Source organism: Pogonomyrmex barbatus, unplaced genomic scaffold (assembly GCF_055798465.1).
Source record: "Pogonomyrmex barbatus isolate J1 unplaced genomic scaffold, ASM5579846v1 scaffold9, whole genome shotgun sequence".
Lineage (NCBI taxonomy): Eukaryota > Metazoa > Arthropoda > Insecta > Hymenoptera > Formicidae > Pogonomyrmex > Pogonomyrmex barbatus.
This window is the reverse complement of record NW_028297193.1, coordinates 6974234-6991048: the sequence shown is the minus strand read 5'-3', so window position 1 is coordinate 6991048 and position 16815 is coordinate 6974234. Positions and strand designations below refer to the sequence as shown.

Below are 16815 nucleotides of genomic sequence, written 5' to 3'. Positions count from 1 at the left end.
TCGGGTAGCTTGACGAATTCCTTGACGATAGAAGCTCACCGGCTTCGAATCGGATAGCTTGACGAATTCCTTGACGATAGAAGCTCACCGGCTTCGAATCGGGTAGCTTGACGAATTCCTTGACGATAGAAGCTCATCGGCTTCGAAGCGATGAAGTCATCAATGCATTTTCGTATCTCTTCAAATCTCACGAAATGTGTATCAGTCAAATGATGCTGCAGCGACCGGAATAGGTAGTAAACGGAAGGCGCCATGTTTAGGCTATACGCCGCGGGAGAAGTTCCCAGTCTAACGCAAAGATATGGTCCTGAGTCGCTTTCGCAACATGTGGTCGAGCATTGTCAAGAAACAAGATCACTTTACTCGTCCTTGGCCAGTAAATGGCCTCTTTTCTTCTAATGCATCGCTCAAATTGGTCAATTGTTGTTGGTAGCGGTTTGCCGTGATTGTTTCACTCGGTTGTAACAATTCGTAATACAACACATCTTTCCAATCTCACCAGATACTCAGAAGAGCCTTCTTGGCGTGGATATTGGGCTTTGGCGTCGATGTCGAAGGTTGACCAGGGTCAACCCATGATTTTCTACGTTTAGGGTTATCATAAAGAATCCACTTTTCATCGCCTGTAATGATTTTCTGCAGAAAATCATTTTTCCGGAACTTTGAAAGCAAAGTGAGTGCAGTGTCACGTCAACGATTTTTGTTGTCTTCGGATAATTCATGCGGAACTCATCTGCCTTCCTTCTAAACCTTTCCCATCGTATGTAAACGTACGGAAATGGTTTGCTGCGTAACACCAAGCTATTCTGCAAGCTCCTTTTCAGTTTGCGCAGAGTTTATATCCAGCAGTGCTTGCAATTTGTCCGTTTCAATCTTTTGAGGGCATTGAGCAGCACGCGGTTCATCTTCAAGACTAAAATCTCCTTGGCGAAATTTTTGATACCATTTTGTACATGTAGTATGACTTACAGCGTTCTCTCCATATGCAGCACAAATCATTGCAGTGGCTTCAGCAGCATTTTTCTTCAGATGAAACGCGAAGTGGATGGAAAATCGAATATGCTCTTTTGTTATTGCCATCGTGAATACTACTGATTTTTGAGGTTATGTGCATCAAACGCCAAACCGTATTTTAGAAGGCCAAATGTCAACGCTTTAAACCCGCAAAAGGGTGGGAAGATATATAAAATTTAAATTGTTATTTCGGTTGTATGAAGTCTAAAGCTCAGAACTTTTTTGTACATCTAATATAATAATACTAAGTTTTTTCTTCTTAACTCATTCATATTTCTTCAGCAGGAAGCATAATGGTCGATAACACGATTTTCTTGAAAAGACTATTAATTTTACAATTCAAAATATTCCTTCATTTTTCTCATAGTAATATCTGTGCTTCAAAGTTACAGCTAACAAAGTATACACGCATGTGGGTGCGCGCATATATATGGTATGTGTGTATCTCTCTCTCTCTCTCTCTCTCTCTCTCTCTCTCTCTCTCTCTCTCGTTCATAGATATTGATTTTTTCAATTTATTCTATATATCATAACAATAATGTATACAATTTTATAATCGAATCGTATATATTTCGTGATAGATGTATGTAATTTGTTTTGAGCATAAAATACAATGGAACTGTAAACTGTAAACAAGAAAAAAATTTATAATGAAAAATCTATATTGTCTTATATTTGTCAATAATTTATGTATAATAACTCATTGCTCTTAGCTTGTTTTTAAACAAATAATAGAATTAACAATTATGAATCATAGATTTATGATTTTAAATTTTAATATTTAAATCTCCATTATATTTTATTGATTTTATGCGTTCATGTAATCATTTGATAACATTGATACAATTTGTTTATGCTCAACTTTATAATTTCATAGACTAGATAAGATATTTCATAGTAGTAGGAAGAATGCATTTATTTTCGATAGCTACACGTATACAAACTAAAACGACACAAAAAACGAAATAAGCAAACTATATACCTTGCATTTTTGTGCTTTGTAAGATTTTTTGCACTTTTATCACAATCTTTAATTAAAAAACTAGAAATAACATAAAGACTTTATGGCTTACTAAGAATAAAAATAAATCAACTTTTTCTACACTAAACATTTCACTAAACATTTCACTAAACTTTCTAAGCTTTTATAGCATGTTTTATTTAATATCTATCTTTCCTACTATCTAGATTTATTTATCTAATTCTCTCACAAATAAATAATAATATGATTATTACAAACAATATATTGAATAATAATCCTGAAAAATCGTTCATTTCGATGAATCATATTGTTTTGTAGTTACTTTCAAAATTGTGAAACTGTTATTTCTCATAGATCAAAAATGACTGATTCGCATGACAATTAAGATTTATATAATAATAAATTGAAGTGTACGCGCACGCGCGTGTGTGTTTTAAGATACTTTATTAAATTGGAAATGCTACAATGTTTTGAAAAGAAAAATAAAAATCTGTAAAATTGTTACAATGTGATAACTTATGTGCAGCAATATATACTTGAATATACTTTTGTTATTCTGTTTCGTATTATTATTTTGGAATGATATGACGAAGCTATGCTGTTTTGGGTCTTAGATTGGATTTTGACAGAATGATTGATTATAAATAAATATGTAAGACGATTGATGAGATACATGTGCATGCAGTGGCGAAGTACGACGTGCAGTCGATCGTGAGTGGACGTTACCTATTCATTGTTTGCACATCAATGACGTTTCTCATTTCTCGGCCGAAATGTCGATACTCAACTGACTATAGAATGTCGATGGAGCAACTGTTACGTAAATGTTCAAAGAGTTGAAAAACAGTCAGTACGTTATGCCAAAACAATTTAGCAGTATGTCAAGTCGTCAATACAATATCAAAGATTTATGTCCTATGAACCTTTATCAACTTTTTTCTTTTATGGAAAATGGTAATACTTTATTCTCTCACTATGTGATAAAAAATTTATATACATACTTACTTATATATCTTATTCTTCTTATAATCTTTTTAAATTTATTCTATGATGAGAATTTATGTTTACAAGTTATAAGGAAATAAAAAGGATAAAAAGGAATTCTTTCAATTGAAACGTTTTGAATGTCAATTATATACATACGATATAGTATATTATTGTACTTTGCTATAATTATACAAATTTATTGTGAAAAATTGTTTTTTCAATATTTAACTTGTACATGTCTCATTTTTTTGTATTTTGTCTCTATTTTGTCTGGCTGGTTAAAAATACACTAACATTAAATTAGAAAACTATTGCTATGATCAAAACTTGAATGAATTGAAAGATTAAATTGAGATAAATTTGCTTTATTTACATTTCCATTTACATTCTAAATAAAATTTTCTAACATTATCACTTAAACAAACATTCGCTTTTAATTAACTGCTACTTTCACTATAATAAAAATAGGAACATTCTTATTATGCAATAAATGGAATTAATGGAACGGAATTAATGGAACAGCCACACACAAAAATTGATTATATTGCAAAGTACAATAACAAAATTTACTATAATATTAATAATTCTTGATCTACTTGTCTTATCTTAAACATTACATAGGAATATTAGTATTATCACATGTTTTTAATTAAAAAAAAGTTTTGCAGGCAGTTCCATTATGAGATAAATATGATTGTCTCGTTGAAAGTTTCTAAATAAATGAAATCAGAAATGCGCGCGAAATATTTTAACCTTTTGAAACACATGAAATACACTATACATCACACCTTTTGAAAATTAAAAGAAAAATATTTCTTACATTACTTTCTTTGTAATTTCATAATAATGTTTAATAATATTTAATAATATTTTGAATCGCTAAATCCGAATTTGAAGTAAAAAATTTAAAATGAATCTGAAGTAAAAGTTCCAAATTTCGCAAAAGCTTACTTACGCGACTTAAAGTACGATTTTTTATTTTTGTGTAATATATATTATAGCAAAAAATTTTATTTATACGAGATATATTAAAACTATCCAAAAATTTTGGGGGTTAATTTCGAATTTGAAATCAAATTTATAAATTTAAAAAAAATACAAGATGGTAGATCAAAATTGTAAAAAGTAATATCAGTATAAAGTAAATATCAGATTTGATATGACATCAAATTTGATATTTGGATTTTATTGATTGCTAATTTTGAATAAAAAGAAGAAGATAAAAATTCAAAATAATGTATCCAATATGATCGAAATTGCAAAAAATAGACTAACTTGCATGAAAGACAGTATTCGTATGTTTTTGGAACCATTGATTTCAAATTGATTCAGGACAAAATTCAAAATTGTGGATTCAAGCCCAAATACAAAATGTATTCGAATTTCCATGAAAACTAGTGATACACAGTGTGACTAATTATTAATTTTATATAAATAAAAAAAAAATACAAAATTTTTTAACTTTATTTAAATTTTATATTAATTTTAAAATTAAAACAAATTTTTTTTAAATTTCATTTGGGAAGTTTCAAAAATTTGCTTATGTATCAGTATACTTATCTGGTACACCTAAGAATACACTCAGGACGCGTCGAATCTGCGTATTCATAATAACGATCTCAAAAATTTTCTAAGTTTCAAGAAATTCGTATATATGAAAAAATGGATGTTTTAAAAATTTACTCTTAAACTTAGAAAACTCTTAAACAAAGAAACAAGCGTTTTAAAGTTTTAATGAATTTTGTCCATTTTAGACCAATCGCATATAGTTATTAATTGTATATCATTTTGTATATAATAATAAAACTATTTAATATTTTGCTCCCTACAGAGAACACTTATAGTCTTTTAAAGATGTCGCCTTATTTATTCGATTACTCATTATCAGAATTATCAAAATTAAAAAATATGTCATTAACATCCTCAGAAGATATTCGTTTTCAAGAAAATATTTTGCATAGCTTAGGTATCAAATAACTAGCATGATATAAGCATAGCAACCTATAATACAGGTAATATCCATCATTTATATATCTTTCTTTTCAATAGGCTTGTTCTGTAACTCTGTAACGATAGTATCGTATATCGTTTGTTGCGCAAGTATAATATATAGTAGAAGAATTGCGCAACGACGATATAACGACGATGATAACAATGCTGTCATTAAGAGTTACAGAATAGACCAAAACGGACTCCAGAAATATCATTATAGACATTGTTGATTTCGATTTTTTATATCATAATATACGTTCAGAGATTTAATTAAACAAATAGGTTTGAAAAAATTACACCGAAAAGTATTTGCTCGTAGTATTTGCTTGTTACTAATGTCATCGCGAGAAGAACGCAGAAATAAATCTTGTAGCGATTATTGAAATATTTTTAATTGTATAAAATAAAAGATCATCAATTGATTGAAAGTATCTTGCAAGCAGCAAAATTAATATGCTTCTCACACCACATCGATGAGATTCTAACACTGATTTGTAGTTGCTGTTGCAATTATTATATACAGTTTTAATCTACTCTTTATGCTTTATAATTTGATGTACGATTATACGATTCAATTCTATACGCGAATGGTCCAAATCTAAAATATAAAATGGGCTAAATTCATTGATCACAGCATACATATTTATGAAAGAAAAGAAAAAGCAATTTTTACTGACTTACCATTGATATGATCGATAATAAAAAAATAAGAAGTTTGATTTGTGAGAGTGCAAAGTTCTGATCGTCGGTTATTTGTTGGTGACACGCGAGACTGGAGCATTTTTGCCGGTAGTTGATTCCGCGGTTAAGTGTCATTTAATATTAACGCGTGCACAGCTGTCCCAATCACGTTCCAGAAGAAATCTTTCCCACGTTGGATCGTTGAGTGAAATAGATCGCAATTTCGACTTCTACTCAATAAGTTCCGGTATCTTGGTTGACAGTGCACAACTCTTAGAAAAAGTGCTTTCTTTTTTCAATCCCTATGTGCTTTCTTCGCGTGCCGAGTCGTACGTATATTCTCAATAAATGTGTATCGCTTCATGTATGCGCAAGATATTGATTGGAATTGGTCGTTGCCCTCGAATATCTAGTCGCTTTAGTTAAACCACGATTAGATACTGGTTACGTGCTAATTATGAACGTAATTTATCATGCGCTCCTGCCCGTGATATCTTGTTGAAAGTGAAAGCATCAAATCTGATGTTTGTGTGCATTGATATTACAGCATAATATATAATCTCTGAATTGATGTTGTTATTATAAAATATGAAATGATAAATATAAGAGAATTAATCATATATTAGAATTAATGTAATATGTAATTATTCATTAAAAGTAGCAATAAAAAATGTTTAATCAATATAGAGACTTTTGACAATAATATGTAATCTCTTGCAGTTTGATTTTAATAGTCTGACTTTAATCTCTGAAAATAGATAATGTATAATAGAAGAAATTTGTTTTGCATGCTCCCGTATGTAAGTGTTTAGCGATTATTTATAAAGAATTCCTTATAAAGAATAATTATGATAAATATTTTCATTCTTTTTTTACAAAATCACAACATAATATAGTTAAAAACGTCGTTAATATCGTACCTTGAAGGAATATGATTTTTTTTCCCCCAATCCCCCTCTCGCCCTCAATTACGTTTCCTTTTAATCACTATCGATGTATATATTAATGACATTCCTTGAGGCATTATCAATAAAGTTGAACGTTCCACCCCAAAGGGCATTTTATTTAAATCATTTCAGTTTCCATATTCTATGTTTCGATCTTTACGAAAAAATTGTCAGTTTTGTCTGATGTATTATTTTCACGCGTATGTGCTTCGATAAATGTGACAATTTATTTTGTTTATTTTGTTGATATTTCAATCGGACGGCTTGGATAGCGGCTCAACTCGGGAATAGGATAGGTAAAAGAAGCGATCTTATAGCAGCTTCAAAGCCATCCGAAAAAGCGAGAATCCCTCTAAAGGTTGCAAGGCAAAGGAGTCTTTGAAAATTTTGCCGGTAGCATTGGTCGTAGCTTAAGCTCTCCCTCGACGCTACACATCTACCCCTCTGTCCTCGTCCCTTTTGCCCGGCGTTTGTCTCCCTCTCTCTCCCACTCGCGAAACCGAGGTACGCTCGCTCATTCAAGCTCGACCCCAGTCGACTCGGCAACGATTCAGTCGCGGTCGACCCGCCACGCTGCGAGCTTTGCTAAGTACGCGTGTGCCTCGAGGTGCCTCTTTCTCTCCTTCGTTTGCCTCTGCTTTTTCTCTCTCTTTTTTTCCTCCCATATCTCCACTTAATTATCTCCGTCCTTCTATCGCACGTGTACATTCTGACATTCTTCACTTTCTGCCTCTCTTCTCTTCTGTGGAGAAATCTCTCATCTCTCTCTTTCCGATCGAGCTATCGTTCTTTAAGACAGATAATATAGTCTTAGAAAAGCAAAGACAAATTTTCTGCCTGTTCAACTCATACTGACCGAGGAAAAGCGGAACTTGCAAACCGGGGTTTGTTTGACATATCTCCATGGAAAAGGGGAGAGAGAAAAAGAGAAAGAGCGGAGAAGGCGGGAGAGAGAGATAATCGCAAAATCGACTTGGAGGTTCGAAGCTCCAGGTTTGGAGCTTGCGCCGATTCGTTTTGGAAACTCGGATTCGCATGCGACAGCGCAGCGGATCTTTCCAATTTTCTCACATTGCAAACATTGCGAGCTCGTCCGGAATCACGGCCGGATGCGAGCTCGGATAATAAATCGCTCTCATGCGTACGAATCCAATGTAATTTGAGTGAACAAATGTGTCTCGGTCTCGTTCGAAGAGGGATCGCGACCGTGAAAAGAGGATGTTAGAATGTACAATCGGCGATTGTCGTGTCGCTTAGCTTGACGCGAACGTGGAAACAAGCGTTTTCAGTCACGTCGACTTCCGTTTACGTCTGATTCAAGACGAGTGAGACGAGTTGTACGAGTGTGTTTGAGTGTTCCTCATCCGAGAAACACTCACCGAATATTTGTCTCGCAAAAAGGTGAGAAAAGGGGTGCGAAGATCGTGAGGCCGCCTCAAAAGATCAACGCATCCAGAGATGCTCCTCGAGGGTTGCGCGGTTCAGGGCTGGACGACTCACTCGCGTAAAAGAAAGTGCGTGCTGTCGATATGTGACTCGGTGAGCAACAACGCGTCGCGATAATGGAGTAGGTATAATGGATTCGGTAGTAGTCGTGATAACGAAGTCTATGGTGCACGTGCGCGCGAGTGCCGACAAGTACGAAGGAGTCTTAACCGTGAGAATGTGCTATGTCTATGTGAAGATGCCTGGTGCTTGACAGAACCAATTTTGTTGGGAATTGCAAGAGATCGCAAGTGGAAACTCTTACGAAGAACTTACGTGTGAGTTTTCTATGAGTTTTCAGTTTATATGACAACGCTATCTCGTGGTTATACCAACGAGATCTGATATGCGCGTTTCTCTTCATTATTCTTCGTTATTCCGAATGAAGAAATGGAAAATATCGAAAATATCATTCCACATATTTGATTTCTAGATTTAAATTCATTTCATTCTAATTCTGATGCAAGATGATTTGTTTCTTTTCTTTTTTTTTTACATAAGCTGTATGATAATGTTTGAAATAAAACATCGAACGAAACATCTTTGCAAAAATTATCATGATAGAGAAGCTTCGACAAGAATTAAGTGGTCACGGATCAAACAACTTGGCAATCTCGACATTGTTCTTGAAGAAAGTATATGTAAACAAGTTTTTCTTATTAATAGAAATTGACTAGATGTCATAAATTAAAAAATTATATATTTTATGTTAGTAGCGTTAACTTTAAATATGTTATTTTTTTGTATTGAATATTTGCATAGAATGTTGAATTGCAAAATATTTGAATAAAAAAAAATTGTCATAAGATGTTTCATATGTATTTCTTATTATACTATGTTTAAAATCGTTAAGTCTTTATAAATTAAATAAAAATTAGTAAAAAAATGAATTCTCAATGCCGCATCAATTAATTTAAATTTTGTTCGACGAAAAATCTGTTTAAAACGATAAAATATATATAATAATTTAATACCTCGTTGTAAATTTGAGATCTAGAGATATTCAAATGGAAATGTGTTGCAAAACTATTAGCAAATTTTTGTGTACGTTTGTATGTTGGACTGTTATGTCGACAAACAGATTTTGTTTACTAGCTTAGCGAGGTCGCATATACACATACATATATGAAGCGAGAAAATTATATTTAGCAAATGAGATCCTATCGTGTCGCACGGTATTGCTTTGCGTGACATGAGAAATAAGTATTTGCGGCTATTTGTCCGCGTGCGCCTGCGCTATTTTGTTTGAGATGCTTGATGTACCAACTATATTGTCGATGTATATTAGAAATTTTGTGTCTACGTTTAACGAAGATTGTCTCTTGTGTAAAACGGTCGAAGTTGTACGTTTATTGAAGTGCGACATGAAGAAACAAACGTGATAGTGTTGTATAACGTCTATGTAAAAAAATGCAACTTTTATTATATTAAATGCTTTGATAAGATGTATCGATATGTGCCTGTGCGTGCACGTCGTTGTATTAAAGAAAAGCCTAATACTGCTCCTTCCTAGGGTTGCCATCCGTCCTCTTTTCCCCGGACACTGTCCTCTTTTTTAGGATGTCCGGGGACGTCCAGGGGAATTTTTTGAAAGCGTCCGGGGTTTCAGGAAAGCTTTTAAATATTTTGATTCCTCTCGCATTACTCTGCATTATCAAATAATAGGTATCGCATAAAAAAATTAAAATTTTTTAATTTTAATACCTAATAAAACTTAAATTAAACCTATAATAAAACGTATTTTTAATCAAAATAGTCTGTATTTATTTATTTTCCAGTTCAAATTTCTCTTTGCTCTAAATGCTAACGAACAATTAGATGTGAAATAGTGATTCATTTACTGTTCTAATCAATTTTATTAATTTAAGCGCATTTTTGTATACGTCCGCGATTGCAACCGAAATGTCCCGGGCTTTTGGCTTGTAAGTTCTAATTTTGAAAATTTTAATATGGCAACTCTACTTTTCTCCCGTCCCTCCTCTCTCTTGCTCTTTTATTAAAATATGGATCAAGTATATATATTTACATATATATTTACAAAGTAGTAGTTTCGAAACAGCCGGCACCTGTCACATATTAGTTACAATGATATATTCTGTGTCCAAGTTATATAGTCCGAGAAATTTTTGGTAAAAATAATAGTATTTTGCGCTTCCAAATTTGGTTAAATATCAATTATTATTTAGTAGTTTTAATAAATTTGATTGATGAAATAGTTAGATAGTTTATTCGGAAAGATAAGTGCCCTAAAAATATGTGCATAACAAATTATATGAAATATCTTGATATGAAATTACGTTTTACGTGCAAATTCCTATTTGTATAATTATTATTATTATATGTATATGTTAAGAGTATGTTTTAGATGTTATGTTTAATACTATTTAATATTTAATATTATTATTTATTATTTAATATTATTTAATATTAAATATTAACATTAGATAACATGACATTATTAAATATTTATAAAACAATCCTATACTTTTCTAATTACTACAAAACGCATCCATGAAACATGAATAAAAATAATAGTTGTAACATTGACAGTGACTTTCTGTAAGTAGCTATCAATTGTATGTCTCAAAGTTGTAATTATTATTGAATAAGTAGGCTTATAAAATGATAGATAACGAAATTATGATACTCTAAAGCAATTTCAAATAAATTATGTACTCATTAGTAAATAGCTAATTAATTAATGCTGCAAAATGGAAATAAAAAATGTGCACATCGCGAACATCTATCAATTAATTTAAGACAAATGATTAACTATGTCTAACTGAAAAAAATCCTTTTTCTACTGCAATTTGATAATAATAATGATTATAAATTTTAACAAATTGATCATTCTTTCTTCGATATTAAGGAGAGATAAATAATTGTAGCATGCAAATATCTATCAACATGCAAGATATTATTAAAAATTTATTAAGAAGAATTGTACAAAATTTACAACATTTACGTTATTATTACATTGTTGGTTTTATAATAATTGCTTTAATAACTGAAGATGCAAAAACTAATAATAATTATCATATTCTTTAATACTTTTTTGAGTTCATTGAAAAATACAGTACAGTTATTTCAATAATTTGTTACATTTTTTTTAAAAAGAGTAGTAAGATATTAAGATATTAGAAAAAATCAGAAAAAATATTAATTCATTCAGATTCAATTCTTATCAAATTAAGCTCTTATATCATAACGAATGCAACGAAGATTTACGTATAATATTTAAATAATTATATTATTGTTATATTATAAATGTATATATTTATAGGAAACAAAAATACTATGGATAATGACAAAGCAATACTTAATAAGTGAGAAAAGAAGAAGTTCATAAAACTAAATTCTAAATATATTAAAGTAAAAATATATTAAAGTAAAGAAAATATATTAAAGTAAAAAATTATATTAGCAAGGACGAACGAGTAAATTATCCAATGAGTGAGTGAGATAGAATATATTTATCAATGTACAATTGGGCTTGTTTATATTCGCAATGTTATTAATTCGATTCCTAAACTCGGTAAACGTTGGTTTGAATTCATGTAGGGCTAGAAGAAGAATTCAAAGATTAGTTAAGTAGGAGGATAGAGTCGAAAACTCTAAAATTTTGCACAAAATTGTAGTTTTTTTATTATTAATTTTTTTATTAATATTATAAACATACGGATAATCTCATAAAACTAAATAAATGATATCTTGTATTCTGTAATTAAAATATTTACTAAAACACAAAATAAAATAATGCTTACGTATGTATTTAATGTTATTAAGTTTTAATATCAAATTAATGCAGTTGGTATTATTCTTATGTAGCGAAAAGGAACAAACCTAGTATGATTCTTTCAACACATAATCCCATTACACTCAAATTTGTTCAAAAACAAAAAAAGAGTACACAGAGTACATTTTTAAAAAACAAAAAAGAATAAAATAAAATAAAAAAAGGCGAAGTATATTTATACTTTTTTTTTTATTCAAAAAGAGTTATATTCTTTGAAAGAATATATCTGGTCATTCTAGACTTATGCTTGGACGACTACGCATCTTTAAGTTCATCTTTTACTTGACTTTTGTCAAAAAGAACAAAGAATTACATATATGTACATACAACACACGCATGTACGCATACACATTCGTGAATTCCTACTATGTATGTCGAAGCTTACGGGGAATTTAATTACCGATGAGTGTAATGCGGTACAAAGCTGCATATTGCGCTTGAGAGGAATGCTTTAGAGCTAAACACAGCTATTAGTCACAGCAAGATATAGTAATATATGAGATGTGTATAGATTCGATTTTAGCATTTTATCGCTCAATATGTAGCATATGTATTAATACAAATGTGGTATTTGTATTTGTATTTATAAAAATTTATATTTTTTATAATAATAGAAATAGTTAATTAAAACTTGTATCAAATACTTTTCTTATCTATTGTTATCATATTTTTGTGTGCTTGATTATATAATAATTTAAATAAATATATAGAATTAAAATATATTGTAAAATTTAAAATAATGTTTTAAAATTTTAAGAAAACTTTAAGAAAAACTTTAAGAAATTACACACAAGCGATGATACATTAAATTTTATAATCGAATCACTCGTTTAAATTACAACCTCTCTCATTTTTGTTAGCACAAGGATCGATAGACGTAATAGCGATCAATCTTATCGACTGTACACCACACGATAACAAAGAGCAATGATCCATTGTTCATAAAACCTATGTAGCAAAAGTCGTTCATTATTGGCTTTCTGCTTGATGTGGTGTAATTGTATTTTCATTACGTCACGACTTACTTACTTCAAATGAAAAAATTCATTCATTTTCCATATCTCAGATATTCAAAAATTGTTACTTTATGAAAAAGAATCATTCGAGAGCATTAATATATTATATTACAGTAGAATCTTTATTATGTTATAAATGATGATGATAATAAGAGAAATGTAATTTTTATAAAGATAAAGTTTAAAAATGAGGTGATAAAAATTTTTTTTGAGTATATAAACTATTCTATATATTATTACTATTCTATGTATATAAACTATTCTATATATTAAAAAAATAACAGACAGAAATAACATTACGACGAAGTTTTCGAAAAAAACACACAACATTCTTTCGCTTAGTATTGCAATATAAGAAGAGATGTCATATGAATATATAAAATAAATATATCTAAAGATATATTATATATCTAAAATATAAAAATACGCAATATAATAGATACTATAATAAGAAAATAATCACTTAGAAAATGAGAATATATAATAATTATAATAATTGTATAATTATATAATTATATATAATATATAATATATATAATATATAATATATATATAATTATAATATATTATATTATATTATATTATATTATATATAATTATAATAATTATAATAATTATATAAAAATCATTTTTTCCAAATCATTGTTCTCCAAAGATGTTCTTCAAGTATTCTGGAGACGCACGTTTCTTCTAGTAAGAATCATAATTCGTGACAGATGGAAAATTTATTTGACTTTTCCTTCTTTCTTTTTTTAGTAATGTATCCTTCTTCTCTCTCCCTCTCTTTCTCGTTAATTTTCCAGGTTAGACTCTGGGGAAAGAGTGGCTCTCTTGTGGCTCGTCGTTTTCTACGGCATGAAATTCAATTCCATCCGATTCCACGAGACTTTTGATGGCGTTATTACGGTCGCCTTCGTATCGTGGATCAGCTGGGGATTAGCGGATAGCGAACTATGGCAAAGCTAGGGGTTCTGGGTTGGAAACTTGTAGAGACTGTTTTCAAATAACATGACGAAACAGTTATACTATTTAACAAATATTGGCATAGCTATTTAAATACGCAAAATTAAAAATAAAATTGCTGTATTATTTAAATCAGAACAGACAATAGCAATGCATTGATGCAACTTCATTGAAAGTTTTTTCATTGAAAAGAAATGCAATATTTGTCTGAAAAACAAATATAAGAAAGCAAGTGTAAGAATAACACTTTGCTATAAATTTTATAGGACATAACAACATTATTCTAAATAGCACTAAAATTACTCTCTAAAATTATTTATTAAATTTTTTCTTTATTTTTGGAGGGGGGGGAGAGAGAGAGAGAGAGAGAGAGAGAGAGAGAGAGAGAAAGAGAGAGAGAGAGAGAGAGAGAGAGAGAGAGAGAGAGAGAGAGAGAGAAACAGCTATTGTTTCCATAAGTTATAAATGATTATTTATAATATATATTTTGATGCTGACTGTTAAAACTTCTTTCTTTAGAAATATCGTATAATGATTGCAAAGATGTTTGAAAAAGTATGTCATAATTTACACGATATATTACACGATATATTACTCTCATATTTTTTAAGAGAAGTTTTTTCTCTGTACGGATATATTTCATTGCGACTACGTGTCACAACAAGTGACACTTATTTTATGATTATATTATATTAAAGAAAAATGTTCTTTTAATTAAAATTCGTCGCCTATTTTTGATAACTGACTGAATCCCTTTTTGTAATTCCATGAAAAATCTTTTCTTATTTTTTTGCATTAAATTAAAGAAAAATCGGAAAGATTTATAATAATAAGAAACATTCAGAGAATAACAAATTTGAAAAACAAATTTGAAAAACAAATTTGAAAAAGCTTTGGATTATAATAATTGTTTTGCTGATTGCGTCATCATTCACTAGGCATATAATAATTAAGCTTGACTTTAAATTTATTAATCGATGGATAATTACATAGCTGTATAATTTTTTAAGTGAATTCTTTCACAGATTATTCTTTGTTTTTGCAAATTCCTGAATGAGAGAATATTATAAAATCAGGAATTTATGCTCGATGATAGGAAATTATGCTGCGATAACGAGCAACAAAACACGATTATTTTCACATAACGAGACAAAATATGATAATCTGTGAGCTGCTTAAGGCCGTTTCTGTGTCTCAAGTGATCACATAAGCTAGCTTCAACTCGACTTTGCGTCTTGTATATCGTATATCGTTGCATACCGATCTAACCCAGCGGGATTATACACTACGAAGCGTAACATACACTTAAACGAGGTACATAATGTCGAGAGAAACAATGTATTTAACCTTGCCATGAAAATGATAATAAATGCTCGCACATCTATTGCAAATCGGATCGTATGTACATTCTAAATCCCTTATCATATTAACGCACTCGTATGCATTTTCCTTACTGGATGCTCGTGATATAGTTAGACTATCGATATATTAAATGGGCATATTAATGATTATCTAATGGAAAGTTGCAGTCTGTTATTGTGCCGAAAATTTTTAGGCTCCGAGTTGGATTGCATCTGAAGAATAATGATATAAGCGATGTGACATTTCTGAACTTCATGAATTTAGTTTCAATATATACAAAAATATAAGCAAAGAAAATATTATTTCTCGATTTGTAATTCATCTGTTTCTGACGCATGTTATTCATTTGAATTAATATATTTGTAATAAAATGTTTGTAATGTAGAATAAATTTTAATTAATAAATATATTAAAGATATATATATATATATATATATATATATATATATGTATAAAGATATATATATATATATATATATATGTGTATATAATAAACTTATAGGTTTGAAATAAATTATAATTTTAACTTTATATATATATATATATATATATATATATATATATGTGTACACACATTTTATATATTGATTCCATAAATAGTTTACGGAATCGATTTATATAATGGTAAGCAGTATCTTAAAGGATGATGATACTGTGGATGATTATATTGTGTGAAGATTTTTTAAAATTATTTTAAAATGTGATAATTGATGTAACAACTGCAAAAATTCTATTAAAATACGATTATTACAGATTCTCACGATGCTTTTATAATGACATATAATTTAATCGGAATAATGAAATTTCATCAACAACTGCAAATCTGAATATAAAAATACTTCAACAAATTATTTCTGCTTTAAAGATGATATATCTGTTTTTATTTACTAGTAACATACTGAGATACATATCTAAGATAATAGTTTAAAATGATAATTTTTCTCACGTTTATTTAAAATGTTACTTGTATAAATATTAATATTAAAATACTTATCTAAATAAAATGTGAAGATTTTTGAAATATTTGCTATATTGGCAACCAAATAGTTAGTTATTCTAATTCCTTTATTTCTATTTTTTATATTATATTTATTTCGATATTATTTCATAACATCGCAAATCAATAAAATAATGATTTTAGAGATAATAAATTTTGATTGTTATTAAATAAATATACATAGCACAATTTTTATTATTCAATTGCATAAATCTCTCTCGAGATAGATTTTTTATGCAATTAAAACATGAAAAAGTACGTCTAAATAGATATTAAATTTTATTTGAATGACTCTACGGTATTTGCTGTATGTTGTAAAGTTTGTTCTTGACACGTAATAGCCAATCGAGACGTAATAGCATCTCGATTGACGAATGCATGTACACGTAACAGATTCTCTGCAATTAATCTGAGCACCGTGTGTCGAGCACCGAGAATGATGGTCGAGCAATTAGCAATGGCATTGTACTAGAGTATACATAATTAATAAGTACATAACACATCTTTAATGATAAACTATTCCCAGTTCCCGCACGTTGAATTGTTACAATGTTGCTACGTATTTATTTTAAACCTTATCTGTATACTTTATC

At 29.7% G+C, this 16815-nt stretch overlaps 2 protein-coding genes across 12 annotated transcripts in view; both read left to right on the top strand.

Annotated features, from left to right (window-relative positions):
- The window catches only part of LOC105431076 (octopamine receptor beta-2R), a 68192-nt gene that overhangs the window by 18299 nt on the left and 33078 nt on the right, over positions 1–16815 (top strand). For 5 of the 10 annotated variants that reach the window (XM_089084910.1, XM_011645019.3, XM_011645018.3 and 2 more), the window contains exon 1: positions 8225–8366. The exons of 2 other annotated variants lie outside the window; for them this stretch is intronic. The gene's annotated coding sequence lies outside the window, so the exon portion shown is untranslated. Of the gene's footprint in view, positions 1–7124; positions 7211–8224; positions 8367–16815 lie in introns of those variants that run through there. 3 more of the 10 variants (XM_089084915.1, XM_089084914.1, XM_089084911.1) reach the window with 3 other exon arrangements.
- Positions 8226–16815, top strand: part of LOC105431075 (uncharacterized) — a 54786-nt gene continuing 46196 nt past the window's right edge. Inside the window, exon 1 of one of the 2 annotated variants that reach the window (XM_011645017.3) lies at positions 8226–8366. The gene's annotated coding sequence lies outside the window, so the exon portion shown is untranslated. The remainder of the gene's footprint in view (positions 8367–16815) is intronic. The other variant, XM_089084908.1, reaches the window with a different exon arrangement.